The following is an 18,910-nucleotide window of genomic DNA, read 5'->3' on the forward strand; positions in this document are numbered from 1 at the left end:
ATATGATCATTCAGTTAAATAGGCTACTTCCATCTTACCTTTCCCCACGGCACAGGGGCTTAGAGTCCTCCACTCAATTTTTCTCAAGGTATGAGGAAAAAAGATGGCAGAGACGTTTACAGATTATATAGGAGGGCTTTTAATGATTCAGGCCTGGAAGAGGCTTATATTGTTAAATTATTATTCTAAGGGCTTGCTGTTAGTCATATGAACCATTCAACCACAAGGTATGCAGGAAAATGCATCCAGGTGGGTGATAAAAAGAAAAAGGAATTTGAAAGATTCAGAGTATTGTTTCTGACACAACACACCATCAATTAGTAAGAGATACTTATTAAGAAATATACAATCCTTTCATAAGTGAACACGTTGATGGAAAAGAATGTGAAAATACTTGGAATATACAAACCAATTATATGCAATATTAAACAGATTTCTGACAAAAGTTAGTTCTTAATTTCAAAGAAAAAGATGTGCTTAGGGTTTTAAATGATCAAAAAAGTATTTCCTAATTAAAAATTAGAAAGTTGACAGGAAAAAATATGTTTAAATTTTACGGTCAGCAAAGCATGATGGGAAAGCTATGGATAGGTCTGCTGAAAATAGATACCCCAACTGTGATTAACAATAAGGAAGCTTAAACTAAATTAATGAATAAACATGTTGACTTTCAGCTTCAATTCACTGGAATAATTACTGCACATTAACATATCAACAAGCCACTAATCAACAGTCTGAAGTTTCAGGTCACTGACTACTTCTACAAATATATTTAAAAAAATTTTTATTATTACACAGCCTTCTGCAAAATTTCTGTCCATATTGTTACATGCTTAATTGCACAGAATCTCATAAATTCTTTCTGAAAGTGTTTTCTTAATGTTAATTTTATCATTATGTTAATGAGAATATAATAGAACTGCACTCGGATAGTAATAATGACAGCAGAAGCCACCAATTTGTTAGCAATCATCAAACACCAGAAAACACATTCATCAATGGTGGACAGAACAGCATAGCAATTATATTTCTTTTTCCTGTTAGACATAGAGAATCATACTGTTGTAAGTTATAATAAAAATACATTATATTCCCAATAAACCCTCTTATTTTGTAGATTTATAGCAGTATGTATTATCTTTTTCCATCTCCCTGACTTCTTGTCATAGAGGTCCTACAAAACAATCTTAGAGACTCAACTACTTTTGCATCATACTTAGACAAAGATATTTCAAATAATATACCCTAAGATGTTATAAATCTTGGCCACCTGACAGAAACTAATTCACACTTTAAATCTACTTAGACCTCTCTGTTTTAATTTATCTTTTATGCCTTGCTTGGAATCATTTCTCCCATAAATTGTGTTTCCTATCCAGATTGAATGCATAAGAAGGTTATGTACAAAAGCAGGGGGATAAGAGAAATCCTACAAATTAAAAGTTATATTAGCAATTAAGTTTATTACTTCCAATACTAACGATGCAATAGTACTTGAACAGTTCGAAATAATCAGATCCAAAAAGTAAAGTGAATTGTTTAACTGTTTTAGAGGTCAGCAATAAACACTTGATGATAGCATGTATCCAAAAGTAATCAGATTTGGTTCACCTCCTGGATCAGCACTTGCCAGTCCTAAGTCCCTGGTTTTCTGTGGTATATTGTCCTTCTACTGACAATGAGAGTATTAATGATGTCAAGTCAAAAAGCTGTTTTGAGAATTATGATTCCTGTTAAAGCACTCAGAAGAGTGCTTGATATACTGTAATAAGTATGTAACTGGCATAACTGTCTCTTCATTTCATGAAATGAGGTTTCTAGACTCAAATTCCTACATTTATTTATTTTATACTGTTTATGAAAATTTTAATTTAAAAGTAACAGATAGGTGACAGAATTAATGGTATCACTCATACCCACATCATTATTTACATGCACAGATATGATTTAATGATCACTACTGTACATTTTTGAATATATTAACTGCATATAATTCTCTGATTTATCTGCTCTCTGATTAAAGTACCAGAAATTATTTCTTCACATTAAATTTTGTTATCTCATCAATTACTAAAAAACACTATTTTACCTATTATGGACAGACTTGATATGACCCGTAACACAAGATATTCACTCTCTTTTGGTGCTTGGGATCATCCAATCTGGCAGGGAAGATGTAAATTTTCATCAAATAACCAATATATTAAGCTATATGTTAAAAGTGTTATATGATGGTTTCATTATAAAAAAGGAACCAATATTATTTTACTTTCATTGAGATAGTCATTCAGTGACAACAACTGAACATCTATGATACTTTTTTCAACTTTTAAAATTCAAAGCTTTAAATTCAAAATCATTTTTAAAATTGGTATATATTTTTCATCCTGATAAAAGTAATAATAATTATGTAACTGGTTATATCTTTTTGTTTTAACTATCAGGAAGCAAAATGCAGCAATAATTTCAATTTTGATGATCATTTAATTACTCATCATCTCATTTAAAATATTATACTTTTTCATATTTTATTTCACACATTTTTCTTTTATTAATGATTTACTGCATGTTATTTTTAAAATCATTTAATTATCTTTATGTAATATATACATAACTTTAAGCACCTGATACTTATATTTTAAACATTGTTTTAGTTTCTTAAACTTTATTTTCTCTTTCTTTTCATAGTATCAAAATATTACTGCTTTAGAGAAGTATTAGTAAAATGTCCCCAACCTGGATTTTTTCTGTGGGAATTTGAATGTTTATTTAAATGACTATGATTATATACATATTCTCAGGGAACTACAATGAAGAAAAAAATTAGGAGATATGAGCAGTTAACTAAGTTACTTATAAAATTTGTTAAATGATAATTTTGACTTGTACGCTTTCCATTACTGTACAAACATATGACATAAAAATAGAAAAAGTTTCTTTTGGCAAATTTTGGAAATTTTAGTCCATGACCAATTGTTACCTATTTGGGCCTGTGGCAGCGCAGTATATTATGGCAAGACCTTGAGGTGAAGAACCCCATTTTGCTCATGGCAGGGTACAAAGGGAGGAAGAGGAAGGGGCTGGAGTCCCATTATCATCTTCAAGGGCATGCCCCCCCTCATCCTATGCCCCTGATATTAATTACCAACTTTGTTTTCAGTTTTCAATTATAATTAACATTTTTATTATTTAAGCCACTTGTAATTATTCAAACCTTAAAAAAAGATAAGAATAATGCAAGAGGCTATAGTTTTCCAATTATCTTAGCTTTCAGTAAAAAACAACTGAATATACTGACTTCATTCTTGTATGTCTCACTGAGAATTTAAATGCCCAGGTCAGCATAACTCATGACAGGTTATATTCTCCTTTTGAGTTATATTTGATGCTTTAGAAAAATCACAAGGCATGAGGTTGAAGGCCAACCACTCTCAATACTTATGAAGTCAGTAAGTCTCATTATTAATCATTACTCTTGAACATATTTATGTACTGCTATGAAGTGCTCATGGATTGAAAATATGTATGTACACAATAATACACTTCTAAACCACTCTAAATATAGCCTTGCTAGGAAAAGCCCAGTGCTCAAGTATAGGATATGTGAGTACATATATATCCTTAGTTTAAATTCACATACACATTGTAGAAATACATTTTCCTCCATATATTTGGATATGTATAAATTTATTAAGACCAAAATTAGCAATAATGGCATTACTAAATAAAACCTGTTCTTTCTAGTTCAGAAAGTCTAAAATGTTTTATAATGAGTTTCATATTTGGTCCACTATCTCTGGGATGGGCCTCTTAAGTTCATGACTCAAGATGCATCATCAGGAACCATCACACTCCTGTTCTGAGCATTATAATGGGAGAAAAGACCAAGAACACAGAGGTTCAAGAAGTATAGTTCCTGCAACAACAGCATCAATATTATTTAGGAACTCATTATAAATGTAAGTTTTCAAGCCCTTCTCCAGGCTTAACTGGATCTGAAACCATAGGGTGGGTGGGATCCAGCCATCTGCTTTTTGATAAGCCCTTCAAGTGTAACAATGTATTTTAAAAATTTCAGCATCTTAACTTTCCTCTTTTCTTCTGTCCCTCAACACATTGTATTTCTGCAAAGTATCCCCATGAAAATGTTGAAGGCTTTTAAAATATGAAAGTTAAAATAACAGTTTGTATAGCAAGACAACAAGAACTTTACAATTATGATACTAATCAGAATGAGTTACACTTGACATTTTCCTCCATTTCTTGTTTATATTTCAATTATTGAAACCTCAAAGAAATAACCAGATTTTAATAACTGAGAAATGTTAATAACTCAAGATAAATAGCTGCCAAGCATTAATATTTCTCAACTTTGATTTGAAGTTAAACTAATGTGACAACACAATCTTTAAGAGACAATAACAATTGACATTAAATTGTTGCTTGCTTGTTCTTCCATTTAAAAAATGAGAAAATAGTTGTTATGACAGTAACTATAATGAGAATGGGAAGTAATTAAAAGTTACTGTTTACTTTTTAATATCATGATTAGAATATTCAATTCTATTCAAGTCATTATTTTTTAATGTTTTGAAAATATTTATTGCCAGGGTTCTAACTGCAGAAAATATGACAATTTTCTCTCACATTTCAGAATTTTTAAGTGAAAACAAAAATTGCTATGTAATTTGCAAATATGAATCTAAATACAACATAATAAACAGCATACATGAACAGTAAGCATACATTTTAGAACACAGAATAAAAGAAACTCTGTTGGGGGGCCAAGTCAGTTTGATGATCGGAGCAGACTCTTCATATTGTGACCAGTATACATTTTCTAATGTTGCGTAAGTCTGTGTCATGGAGGGTGATCTGGTCATGACTTCGGCAAGTTCAGAGGGACCCCCATTGCTCATATGTGTGCTGTAGCTAAAGCTGCACAATTAATGGAGAAAAGTAGCTATTTTTCTCTGACAACCCCAAGAAATGAAAAGGAAGTATTTGGCATTACCACTCCTGTAGGAAAAAATGCTCACAAAATAAGGTCATAAAACTACTGCTGTAATTTTATAAATGATGAGATCTAATTTAATCAGATTTAAATGGGATAGTAGTATTAAATCACCCTCAAAAGAGGAAGGAGAAAATGATCACCTTATGTATATGAGTAGAGAACACAGATGACCATGAAGACATCACACATCATAACCTGAAAATTCACATTATGAGACCCTAAAATACATTAGGTACATTATTTCAGTAAGTTTTTAGTCCCCATCTTTTAGGTGTATGTCTTTTTCAATCGGAGACCAGAATTAAAGAAATTCATTATTGAAAGTTATATAGCTTATTTAGTAAAACACCAAAAGTTTGTATTCATTTTCAAAAGCAGAGTTGCTGCTGGGAAGCAGCTGTATAACCAAGGATTCTATTTCTCAGTTCCCATCTTCATCCAGATATGTCTACTGATGGGTTCTTGCCAATAAATAAAGGTGATCATTTCACTTCCACGGGACCTTCTCCACGATCTCTTACTTTATTCTCAGTTGTATGAAGGACACTGAGACTCTGGGAGGCTAGGACTATGAGATGGCAGAGGCCTAGGTCTATGAATCCTATGGTGCAGGAGAGCAACTTGGCATCTCTGCTGGTTGAGCCATGGATATATTTGGAATTTTGTTCCTGTTTGGATATTGTGCAATTTTAACAATAGAGTGATTAAGCTGTGAAACAGAAAAAGGACCTGTTTGTCGAACTCTAAGACCAACGTTGGCTCTTCCATGCTATCTTGATACACCTAAGTTATCTTAGTAGAACTGTTGAATATTTTAATATGACTTCTTCCATCAAAGAGATACACCTTGTACTGTGCTGAGTACTCATAATATTATTAACCAGCTTTTAATTTATCCTGAGAATGTTAGTAACTCATTAGGTGATGATGATGATGATGATGATAATTATGATAATAATAAATACGCTAAGTAAATTGGCCAACTTTGCAAATATTCTTTTGTCTCTCAGATTTGTGAAAAAAAAAAAGAAAGAAAATAGGGTTCAAAATCTATATTTAAGGAAGGACTCAAACACCTCATTTTGCTCAGGTCTAAGCTTCATCCTGCAACACAGTTTAGAAAAGTCATGTATCTGGAAGTTAAGGAGTGCTGTCCATACCTTTATGGAGGTGAAATTATGATCTCCATCTGATCAATAATATTTTGCCTATAACTCTCGTGTCATCAGTCCCACTCCAGGATTCACTATGACATCTCCACTGCCTGGCACATTAACCAGCACAGAATAAGATCTGGTTTATACACACATTGTTAAATTCACTGAAGGGAAAAGATAGTAAAGATCTGTAACTGAAGTTACGCTTTTCCAGAGAAAAGGTTCTATTTATTGTTTTTTTAGTTACTTATGGTGATGACAATGTTAAATTAAAAATAAAAACTTAACCAAAAATATATAAAATTAAAAATTTTTTAAATCACATTCTTAATTTAGCATATTTCAGAGCACCAAATTTCTGATCATAGTGATTCTGAACCCATCACAATCATGTGGGCCTTCTCCCATCCTCAGGCAAGAAACAGATGTTCAGGCCACATATAACCCCATTAACTCAGAAGATACGGTCATGGAGACATTATTATTATTTTTTAACAGTTCACTTTTTAATTTTAATTTTTTTTACTTACAAGGTACAGTGAGACAACCATACTGAGTCATCTTGACAACAACAAAGAGAGAGTACACAATTAAAATATTCATCCAATAAGCGCATAGTGGGTACCTGGTAAGCATTTTCTGATCTCCTTAACAATCCTTTAACCCAGATATTAGCCTAATCTTACAGAATGGGAAACTGAACCTTAGAGAGACTGAGTATATTTTTCAATGTCATGAAGCTATTAAATAATGACCCTACATTCAACTCTTTCTCTTGGATACAGAGATTATCCTTTGAAATCTCTCTATGAACTTCCTATGCAACAAAATACAAATAAATACCTGTTCTGTATAGTCTGATTATCTCAGACTCTTAGGGAAACACTGGCTGTGATAGGGCCCTTCCTAAAAACAATGATACAGTATACACAGAATTCCATAGGTTTTGGGTTTTATTGTTATTGAGTTTCTGAACCATATAGAATAGGTCTTAATACTGATTTCAATTACTATCGGTGGCTTTCGTTGGAGTTAATATATGGAGTGGAAAATGGCACAGACTTCTGAGACTGGAATTTTCCATTTATTGTAGGGAACATCAATGGAAAAATCTATGTTGCAAATCATTCTATTGTCTGAAAATTGGTCAGGATAGGAAATCATATAGTCCAATCTTAGGATAGTGTTGGTTTGTGACAGTCATTCTAGTAAAATGAGAAAAAAGAGTGATGTCTTAATCACCAGGCTATTGTGAGATAAAATATAACAATACATATGAAGTTTGTGGCAAATGAGAGCACATGTTAAATACAATGTAAGTATTACAAAATATTGGAATTATTAGTGGTTCCAACCAAATGTTAAAAATCTCTTTTATTCTCTTCAACAACACATTTAGATTTTTCTTGGTTCTAAAAGTATGATTTTTATAATTTCTCTGAGTTTTATTCCCCAAATTATCTAAAAAAGCCATTTAAAAAGTAAATCTCAAGTACCTAAGTTCTAGAAATTGTTTTTACTTGTAGTAATTTTGTTAGGCCAATGAGTCCATTATGAATTCCAATTTCAGGCACGGAATGTTTAAAATTGAGGTAATGACTCCATTACCCAAGCTGAAACACAATAATTCAGCTTTATATGTACTATATCAAGGCGAACATGGTAAATAGGTGTTTCCCTTGTGAAATGTAAACAAATTAAACTCGGGTCATATGAGCCAATAAATTAGAATTTGCTTTTTAGTTACTGTAGATTGCCTTTTCCTTTCCATTTCTTGAATTTTTGACTCTTACATGCGATGTAATTTACACACTTACTGAGCTGAATATATTGCCACACATTATAAATCGAGAGTAAAAAAAGTCACAATGTCTAACTGCCCTTTTCTTTATACTGTAATGCCCTTCAGGAGAAAAAGAATGTGAATTTATAGTGTGATCTACAAGTAAATGCATGAAATATATGAAGCCATAATTCACACACAAAGAAACTGCAATATTTCTATTTTTTCTAATTTCAAAGGTTTTACAGCATTAGTTACAAAATATCCTTATCCGAAAATCTAACCAAAAAGATAAAAAAATAGAAACGGATTTGATTTTGAAATACAAGAAGTAGCAAATAGTTTGTTTCAACTAAATTAAGATAAGGTACCTAGTCTGTTTTCTAGAATAAAGGAATATAATCATTTTGTATAAAGAGGGGGTCTTGATATCTCTCTATTAAAGATATAAGATATGAGCAGCAATCATAATAATTAAATAAAATTGCATTAAAATAAATATTTAAACTATCAATTGCAGTATACAGCTCATCAATTAATGACACAGACTAAATTTCAGATAACTTACATTGCTCTGTCCCTTACTTGGGAACTGGTGAAAATAAACTCCATGTGTTTTGAATTAAACCAGTATCACATCAGTTTTCCATCAGTTTTTGAAGCTAGACTGGTCATAAAATGTACGAATCCTTCAGCTCTCTAAGTGTCTCAGTTGGATGGGTTCACCAAATGCTCTGGAGAAGTCACTTTTTCACATCTGGTGTTTCCTAGAATGGAAGCTGGTCTTGCCTGGAGCCATAAGAATAGTGACGTAAGAGTTTATTACAATATAAGTTATCCCAGAGTTTGGAGCTACTACTAGCAAGATACAGATCGAGATTGACCTAGATGGCTTTGATTTCAATTTGGTTACATAGCTCCTTTGTACAGAAGTGAAAAATGGCAGACTTCTGAAATTGTGGAATTCTCCACATTTTTAATTAATTTATTTTTTGTGGGGGGTATGGGGGGCGCAGGGAACAAAGGAAAGCTATTTTGTATGAGTTTCAGATTGTTGACTTTCCATCATGGGACAAAAAGATTACAGAAAAAACAGACCTTAGATTGTTAACCAAAGCACATTTTAATTTAAAAATATCAATTGTTTTAAAATCAAATCATGACAAGATCACAGGATACTCAACATCTTATTAACAAGTTTGAATTATTAACTATTTTTTCATAATTATCTCTTAGTTGTATGTTTTTTAGACATGTAAGAATTAAACTTTACAGTGAGCCAGTTCTCACTGGTATACTCTCATAGATCATTACTGTTACTCCTAAGCTTCTGAACTTGAAGTTCAGTCTTTAGACATCCACCCCTCCAGAAGCCCACCCTCCATCAAAGATTTTTCCAGTACCTGTTGCAGTATAAGAGAACAGAAAAGACTCCACATAGAACCTGCCCCACAATGCTCCCTAGTTCCCAGGACCAGAATAATCCTTGCTTTTCTGTCAATTCCCATTTTTCTTTTTTTCCACAGACTAGGCATCCTAGCTTAACTTCTGTCTGACAGGGGCAGTATCTAAACAAAAGGCAAGACTGCTGTGTGGCGTGTCTTTAATAGGAAAACCAAATGTAAGTAATGTTTCTATCTGACTATATTAAATTTGATTTTCAAGTATTCTAAAAGAAATGAATCCTATTCTTCCACTAATAATTGCTTACTATTTAATTACTCAGTTATTTTAATAATATACAATTCAATGATGGGAAAAATTCTTAAAAACTAAAGTATTAAAATTATAGACAGCAAATTCTTTAGATATGTAAAGAGATGCTTCCTTAAAATTTATTCTTCAGAATAAAACAAATTGTTCATGTATAAAATCTTTTGCTTTCTCCCAATAGTATACATTTGTTCAAGGATCATTGTTTGAGAACATAGTTAAACATGTAGGATGTTCAAAAAGTTAAAACACAAAAATGTATCCAACGAATGTTAAAAAATAACTGTCAATATGTCAATAAAAATGTATGTGTGCATATGTTTCTATCTCCTACTCTGATATCTAATTTAACAGGCCTTCGCTTTTCTAAGTGTATCAATGCAGAGTTGTAAAATAATTTTAATGTTGTAAACTGCATTAAAAACGTGTTATGCCACATAAAGATATTCAATATTTGTGTTACTTTAAAATTCTCTATTTTAGAAAATCAATGAGTTTCAAAATTAATTTTTATTAAATACTATACAGGTAAATTATAATGTGAGGCATGCTGGCTCAGCACATATCTAAACTATAATTGAATATAAATACTGAAGTAGAGGATGTTTTTGTTATATGCAAAAGTTTTAAATTCCAGCATGAAGACAATATTATAGAGCAAGATTTTACAAAAACTATTACATAAGGATTTTGTATTCATCCAATCATTTCCAGAGAAGATTAATAAAAATTTATAATGACGTATAAAAAGCTATCAAATACGAATGCTCGACTTTATTTCACCAATTTCAAAGAAAGCACTTTTCAATTTATTGCATTGTGATTAGAAAAAATATTCTCAGGCTGGCTAACTGAAAAGAGCAAAAAGTTTTAAGAAGTAAAAAATAAAACCAAGGCTAAATTTTGTTTCTGAGGCTTAAAACAAATTAGTGAAATATAAAAAAAACAGAAACAACAAATTCAATTTTATAGTAATATGTAACTCATATCATTACTCTAGTTTATCTGAGTATTTATAATATAAGAAGCATAAATATACTGGATAAAATTCCTAAGTTCTTTAAGCAAGTGAAAACCTGTGAAATGCATGAGGGAAAGCTATAAACAAATTCCTGTGAGAGCTAACTCACAAACAGCATATGTCACAGAACACTGGATTGTCTTCAGTACCCCAAGTGACTTGCTTAAGGTCATATTCAGTCATACCATCAGCAAATCACTGCATAAGCATATGGGCCATGTGCCCTGTCACTTTATGTTTATAGCAGCATTACTTCAAGTTTGATACAAATTTTATGACTCAGTTTGTCAAAGTTCTTCAACCCCACGATTTTCTGAAAAAAAAAAAGGTAGAGTTGGCAAGAAAAGGACATGTATTTCCTAAGGCTGAGTTAACCCAATGATGTTTAAAGATAGCATTAAGCTTTCATGTTACAACTGTGCGTATAATCTGTGTAAACTGCTTTCTGGTGAAGGTAATACTTCTTTATAAAACTTTGATTTACTGGATGGATAGTAAGTCAAGTGCAGGAGCAAGTTACAAATTGTTATTGGAAGTTGTTTTAAAGTAGAATATTTTGAAGCAATCACGTGTCTTCTGATCTTAAAATATTCTCATGGTAAGATGGAAATAATCATAGAACTTCAAAGTGCTGAAAGTATTTCTGTATAATTAGTCAAACCATAAAATAAATATGTACATGTTAAAGATTCAGAGATTTAAGTTTATCTTAAGACTTTCAAGTAGTTTTTTTCAATGTTTTGATAAACAAAAGTTTGAAGAGCTGAAGTGTGATATAAAGATTATTTCCAGCTGGCATGGTGGCACACACCTGTAATCCCAGTGATTCAGGAGGCTGAGGCAGGAGGATTGCAAGTTCAAAGCCAGCCTCAGCAATTTATCCAGGCCCTAAGCAACTTAGTGAGACCCTTTCTCTAAATAAAATTAAAAAGGGATAAGGATGTGGCTCAGTGGTTAAGCACCCCTGGGTTAAATCCCTGGTACCAAAAAAAAAAAAAAAATTATTTCCACATTTGTTATATTACTCTCATGTTTATCCTGATATTGCCGCTATCATTGAGTATACAAAACAGCATCATTCACTACCATGCTATTTGTATCTATGGCACAAGGTCCATGCCATGGAACTTAAGAACTAATAAAAGAAGATTTAAAAGTAAATGATAATCAAAATTGTCTGTAAAATACAGTAATTTCATAAACCAGATCTTAAGAAAAACTGAGAGAATTTACAATTAAAAAAAGAAGACAAGGACCGTTGGAACACTAGTTAAATGTGAAACTCACCCCCTCGAAATATGCAAAAATAAGGATGAAGAAGCACAAAGCATATTATTGGAACTGACTGTGATCAGGTGGAAAGGTTTTGGTGTATAAAAGGCAGAGAATTCTTCATGGAAGAAAGCATTTCTAGTGTAATAGTGAGGCAACTTTAGAAGAATCTGGGTTACTCCAGCCTAGCAAGTGTGTGTGCATATGTGTATGTCTATTTGTGTTGCACAAGGAGTATATAATAGCCTCTACAAAGTCAAAGATATTTGGTTTCATCTGATATTTTTGTTGCGAATGATACAAATTTAGCTACTGAGGATTTTGTTTCTGTGAAATTTTGCAATGGATAAAAGGAAGGATCTACAATTGCCTCCACAGCAATTGTAGAATTGTTTTCAATATTATAAGGTCTCCTCTGTTCATTTGCTTTTTTTTCTCTCTGTGCACACACGCGCACGCGCGCACACACACACACACACACACACACACATGCCTTTAAGAAATGAAAAGTATCATTCCTATCCAAACCCTTGAGGAAGTATTTTAATGATTTGGCATGACTCTGCCAAGCATTTTTATATGATTTTTATGCCCACTTACAAATACATAACATACACATGCAATTTCTATTTGAAACAAAAATGCATTAATATCATTAATAACGTTTGTTGTTACTTGTTTTTTTTTTAAATTTTTCTTAAATATTATGGACAGTTTTCAACCTCAGATTTATCTTGTTCTTTTTACTGGATGAAGAGAAATTGATTTGTGTATACAGAATAACCTTATGTACTTAGTTTTCTACTGGCAGATATTTAGAATTTTTTATTATTAAACTATTGCAAATTATATATATGTGGTTATCTTTGTGTTTTTAAGTTTACAAATTTGTGTAAATATGTAATGTATTAATTTCTAAAAGTGGAAAGTTAGAAATTTATAATTAAAGAATGATTTTAAATGATGGTAACCATTTATTTGTAGCGTTCAGGTAAAAGGAAAAAGATTTGGAAGAGAGAGAAGACCTGGGATTCATGAACATAAATATAGATTGACAGAAACACTATAGAAAATGGTAGGTAGCAATGGAAAGGTAAACAGTGAAGTAGCAATCATGGTATGCTGCATATCAGAAGTTTTATAGAACCGGAGTAAACAAAGGACAATTGTTTATAAGTGCATGAAAAACAGAACTGACTGGGAAGCAAATACCAAAAGGGTCAAAACTAACGATTGGTTAATAATCTTTAATTATTAAAAGTAAACAGTCTCCATTTTTAGACAAAAAGGAATATTGGAGTCAACCATGAGATTATTGTAAGATTCAAGAATGGTTTTTTAAAATACTCAATAAGATGTCCCTGCCATCCAGGCAGAGACAGAAATAAAATTAGAAATATGTTTCCAAAAAAATGCATGGTAGTGGTAGGGAGAAAGGATTTCAGGTAGCATCTACCTTAACAAAAGAAACTTGCTGAAATAACTTGGAGGAGATTGAATGCAAGATAATTGTTTAACTTATGGCAAACTCTAGATGTGATTAAACACTGTGCTCTTCTGTGGCAGATCTGAGTTGAAGAAAGGATACTGAACTAGAACCAACAAACTTAGGAATTAAAAGATAATTTACTATTTATCATTAAGCCAAGCATTTTCTAATTTGTAGCATGAGAAGAAAAATCTATGAGAAGTTCTGAAGGATTCTATGAACTTTAATACTGACTACACTCTTACATATATAGAAAATAATTTAGTCAATACTGAATATATTTAATGGTGACAGTCACAGTTTGGGCATATAAAAGGAAAAACAAGCCTGCTATACTGATTATGCCACAGGTCAGACATGAGAGTACATTTCACAGGTAGTTTTATTTTATAGGTATTGCATGCATGATCACCTGTTATTATGGGTGACCAGCAGATCCCAAACAAAATTATAGCCTGAGTAGTAGAATGTTATACTAATGTGAAAAGAAAAGAATTAATTTTCCTAAAATTGCATGCCAATTTTCTAAATAAAAGCTATAAAGGGACAATCTACACAGAAAGTTGCTCAGAATATATAATATGACTGAAGAAAACCAGGCAAATATTTAGCACAACTGACAAAATGAGCTGGAAAACAATTTTGAAAATGGTAAAAAGCAATTACATTTAATGAGTATTTTCATTTTAGTACAAGTCACTTATAAAAAAGCATATGATTATACCTAATACATACATGATAGAAAAAAAAATAAATGAGGATATGTCATACTTTTCTGCTTTCTACATGTATGAATTTCCATTATTTTATTCATCCTTTTATAAGTGTATTGTATTTCTCAAATTAAAAATAACATGCTCATTTTTGAAAACTAGAAATATGAATGTATAAAATGTGATGTAAATCACAATCAAGAGGTTTATGTATTCTCACCACAAAATGATAAATATCTGAAATATATGAGATAATGTATTTGATTAGGTCAATTTATCCATTCTACAATGTATACTTTTCAAAACATATTGTATATAAATATGTACATTCTTAAAATTTTTTATTTTATTTGTTCTAATTAGTTGTAGATGACAGTAGAATGGATTTATACATTTTGATAGATCATACATAAACAGTGTAATCTCTCAATTTCTGATTATACATATTGCAGGATCATATCAGTCATGCAGTCATGCATGTATGTGAGGTAATAATGTCTGTTTTACTCCACTATCATTCCTTCCCCCATACCCCTTACCCTCCTTTCACTCCCCTCTACCTAATATAAAGTGACTCTATTCTTCCCTATCCCTCCCCTTTGTGAATTAGCTTTCGAATATCAGAGAAAACATTCAGCCTTTGATTTTGGGGGTTTGTAAATATATACTTTGTATTTGTCAAAAAAACAAACAAACAAAAACCAACAGCATTGTATTAGCACACATACATAAAATAGGCACACAGACCAATGGAACAAAAGAGCCCAGAATCGAACCCACACGTCTACACCCAACTGATTTTCAATAAAGACGCTCAGGACACACACTGGGAAAAGAACTCTTTTAAGATAAATATGCTTGGAGAATTGGGTATCCCACATGCAGAAGAAAGAATGAAACAAAACCTTTATCTCTCACCATATTCAAATATCAACTTAAAACGGATTAAAGACTTAAATGTAAGACCTGAAACGATAAAAATCAGTAGAGGAGAACAGGGGAAAAGCTCCATGACATTGGTGTGGGCAAGGATTTTTTTGATAAGGTCCCCAAAGCACAAACAACAAAGGCAAAGTAGACAAACAGGATTACAAATCCTCTGCACAGAAAAGGAAATAATCAACAGAGTGAAGAGACAACCTACAGGAGATAATATCTGCCACCTGTAATCTGTTAAGGGGTTAATATCCAGGATATAAAAGCAATTCAAACAACCCAATAGCAACCTAATGAATACTAGAAATAAACACTGGGCAAAGATCGAACCGATATTTGTCAAAAGAAGATAAAAATATACACAGCCAACAGGTTTACCAAACAATGCTCAACATCAGTGATCATTAGGCAAAAGCAAAATAAAAATCATAATGACATATCATCTCCCTCTAGTTACAACAGCTATAATCATGAAGACAAGATATGTATTCATGAGAATGTAGAAGAAAGGGAATCCTAACATAATGTTGGTAAGGATGTAAAGAATTATAGCATGTATTGAAAATAGTATATATATGTTCCTCAAAAAAAATGACCATAAAGCTACCATATGATTCAGCAAGCACATCACTGGGCATATCTCCAAAGAAAATAAAAGCAATATGTTGAAGAAATATCAGCAACCCCATATTTATAGCAGAACTGTTTACAAAAACAAGATAAAGAATTCTCCAAAGTATCTATTAACAGGTGAATGAATAAAGAAATATGTATATCATATCTCTCTCTCTCTCTCTCTCTCTCTCTCTCTCTCTCTCTCTCTCTCTCATGCACACACACACACACACACACACACACACACACAACACACAGTGAAATATAACTGAACCATGAAAAATGAAATCCTGTCATTAACAACAACATGGATGAACCTGAAGGACATCATATTAAATAAAATAACCCAGATGCAGAAAGAAAACTACCACAAGACCTACGCATCCACAGAGTCTACAGAAGTTTACCTCAAAGAAGCACAGAGCAGCAGTGAGTACCACTATTGGCAGGTGGGTGGTAGAGGTTGGTCAATGGGTACAAAGCTACAGTTAGATAAGTTCTGGTGTTTTATTGCACAGTAAGGGGACTATGGCTAATAATGTATTGTGTATTTCAAAATAGCTAAGAATGGATTTTGAAGATTTTACTGCTAAGAAATGTTAAGTGAGGTGATGTATTATATTAGTCAAATTTAATCAGAACACAATGTATGCATGTATCAAAATATCATTTGATACTCCATACATTTCCACTTACTATATGTCAATTAAAAATAAAAGTAATAAAATTAACTAAGTAAAAAAGGAAGAAAATGTACTCATATAAAATATACTTCCTTTGCAATTACAAAAATACAAAGATTTGTCACTAGGCAAACACAAAAGTTTATATTTTAATGGATTTTTTTGTTCACAAATCCAAGGTAAATTTCTAAAACTCATTTTATGTTGATAAATAAATACTGTTCTTTAAAATTTCTTCTATCAAGATGTAATGAGCATTTTCTAATATTATTTTTAAATCATGATTTTAATGGATGCATGAAAAATTTTTTCATTATGGTCTATCAGGTTGATAAACAATCTCATGTGGACATGGAGGTTACATTTTTTCCTTGTTATACATTGTAGTGGACAAAATCCTAACCTGTATGGGTAGGCATATTCTTAGAAAAGAAGTGGAATCACATGGTAGATGTATATGGACTTAAGATCTCTTGCTCTACTGGCAAATTCTGTCCTGAAATGGTTATTTTAATATATCACACTAAAAGTGTGTCAGTTTCAATCCGCCCTGGCCAGAAAAATACACACACTCATTTGTTAAATATGTGTTACTTTGATAGGAAGAAACAACTATCACACCCAACACTAACCTATATTTGATTACAGTGATTTTGTTCTATTATAGTTATTAACTCAGTTTTTTTTTTAATGTTTCTTCACACTGCCTGTTTTTGGCCTTTGCTTGGGCTTTCTATAGGGAGGGTAGTGTTTTAAAAATTATTTATGAGTCCTTTACATGTTAAAATGTTTAACTTTTCATATATAATATTATAAGTGAATTTTTTCTTATACTTTTTGGAGGTTATTTTAAATTTTTCATTCCTTTATGCCTAATTTAAACAGATTCATTCATTCTGCATTAATGATTTTTAAACTCCTGACTTGACCAGAAATAGTTGACATTTTGCTTCTTACATGTTCTTTAGTGGTAATTTGTCAAAAATATTTTATTTTTAAATATGATAAGAATATCTATCTTACTGAGGAAAACAGACATAGACAAAACTGGAACAAAACCTTTAATAAAAACAGTTGGCATAAAGTTACACCCCAAAAGGTTCAGATTTTTTAAAAGAGTGGGACATTATTTTTTGAAAGTGCTTTTCTTACATTATGGTCTAAGTATAACTATGAAAATATATAAGCACAATACTATGCATTCTGTTATAAATGCACAACAGTGTAATAAGAATATAAGCTTAATATCAAAAAATTTGGAATATGTGATTTCTAATTATGGTTTTCCTTATATTCATATTCATATGAATATTATATTTTTATATGAGTAAAAAAATAGAATAGGCAAATACAACATAGGTGTGAAATATCGTATGGATCACAGACATGTATGCTTTATGCATAAACACTATATATTCTTAAACTGACAGTTTAGAATATCCTCTCTGCTTCATCTGGTTTTCTATAGTTCAATTTGTAAAGTGTCAGAAGTCATTGACAGTGTTTCTTCATATCCTGTAATTTCTATTCTTACCACTACTGCACATTTTATGCATTCCTAAAATTAGGTTCCTCTTACACACTCTTTGAACATTCTCTTAAAGATTCCTCTTGCAGAAATAGTTACAGAAAATGGTAATTATGCGATATAAGTAGTTTTGGAGAGTTGTCAGGCTTTAGGGGAGGAAAATTACTTATTTCTGGAGTAAGTTTTGTTTGGAAAATAGACTCTAAAGGAAGAAAACAGCAATATGTGAAATGGTTGCCATATCTTGAATAACTCCTTCCTTCACAATCCCACACTACAGCCTGAGGTGCAGTTATCATTTCCAGTACCACAGAGTTTTCTATGCATTATACAACCATGTCCAGAAGTTCACATTATTTCAATAATTGCGACGTTAACACAGACATTCATTGCAAGGCTATAATACCTTTAAAAAGGTGGCACATGATAAGCACTAGTCGATTAATTAATTTACTAATTATAATGAAAGTAAAATAACCTGGATTGCTATCCACTATACATTGTCATGAAAAGCATATTTTTCATAATGATAACTATTAAGGTGAAAAAATGTTAATGTTTATGCAGGAATGGAAATTTAAGTTAGAGTGCCAAAGATTTTCTAAAAGCTAAACTTATCATACTGCCTTTCACAATGTGACACAGCACCTGAACGCCCCATTAATAAATCAAATTATTGTGGTAGTAAAAACAACCCACAAAAGTCAAAGTTCAAATGAAAAACTGAAAAAAGATTGAACATATGACATCTAAATACCCAGATTTTCTAACATACATATCAATATTTATCTTTATTATTAAGTGAGCAAAACATTAAAATAAGCAAAAACAAAACATAAAGGTAAACATGTGCCATACTCCTGTTAAAATTCTTCTCTGCCCTTCTCCTTTCAGTTCTTTTTAATTCAAAGTTCTCAGAATTGTTTTCTTTTCCCCTTTCACCATTAAAAAAATTCCAGCATTTTGCCTGAAGCTATGGGCTG

At 31.6% G+C, this 18,910-nt stretch overlaps 1 protein-coding gene across 2 annotated transcripts in view; it reads right to left on the reverse strand.

Annotated features, from left to right (window-relative positions):
• Positions 1-18,910, reverse strand: part of Epha6 (EPH receptor A6) — an 874,627-nt gene that overhangs the window by 616,364 nt on the left and 239,353 nt on the right. The window lies entirely within an intron of this gene.

Source organism: Sciurus carolinensis, chromosome 9, assembly GCF_902686445.1.
Source record: "Sciurus carolinensis chromosome 9, mSciCar1.2, whole genome shotgun sequence".
Lineage (NCBI taxonomy): Eukaryota > Metazoa > Chordata > Mammalia > Rodentia > Sciuridae > Sciurus > Sciurus carolinensis.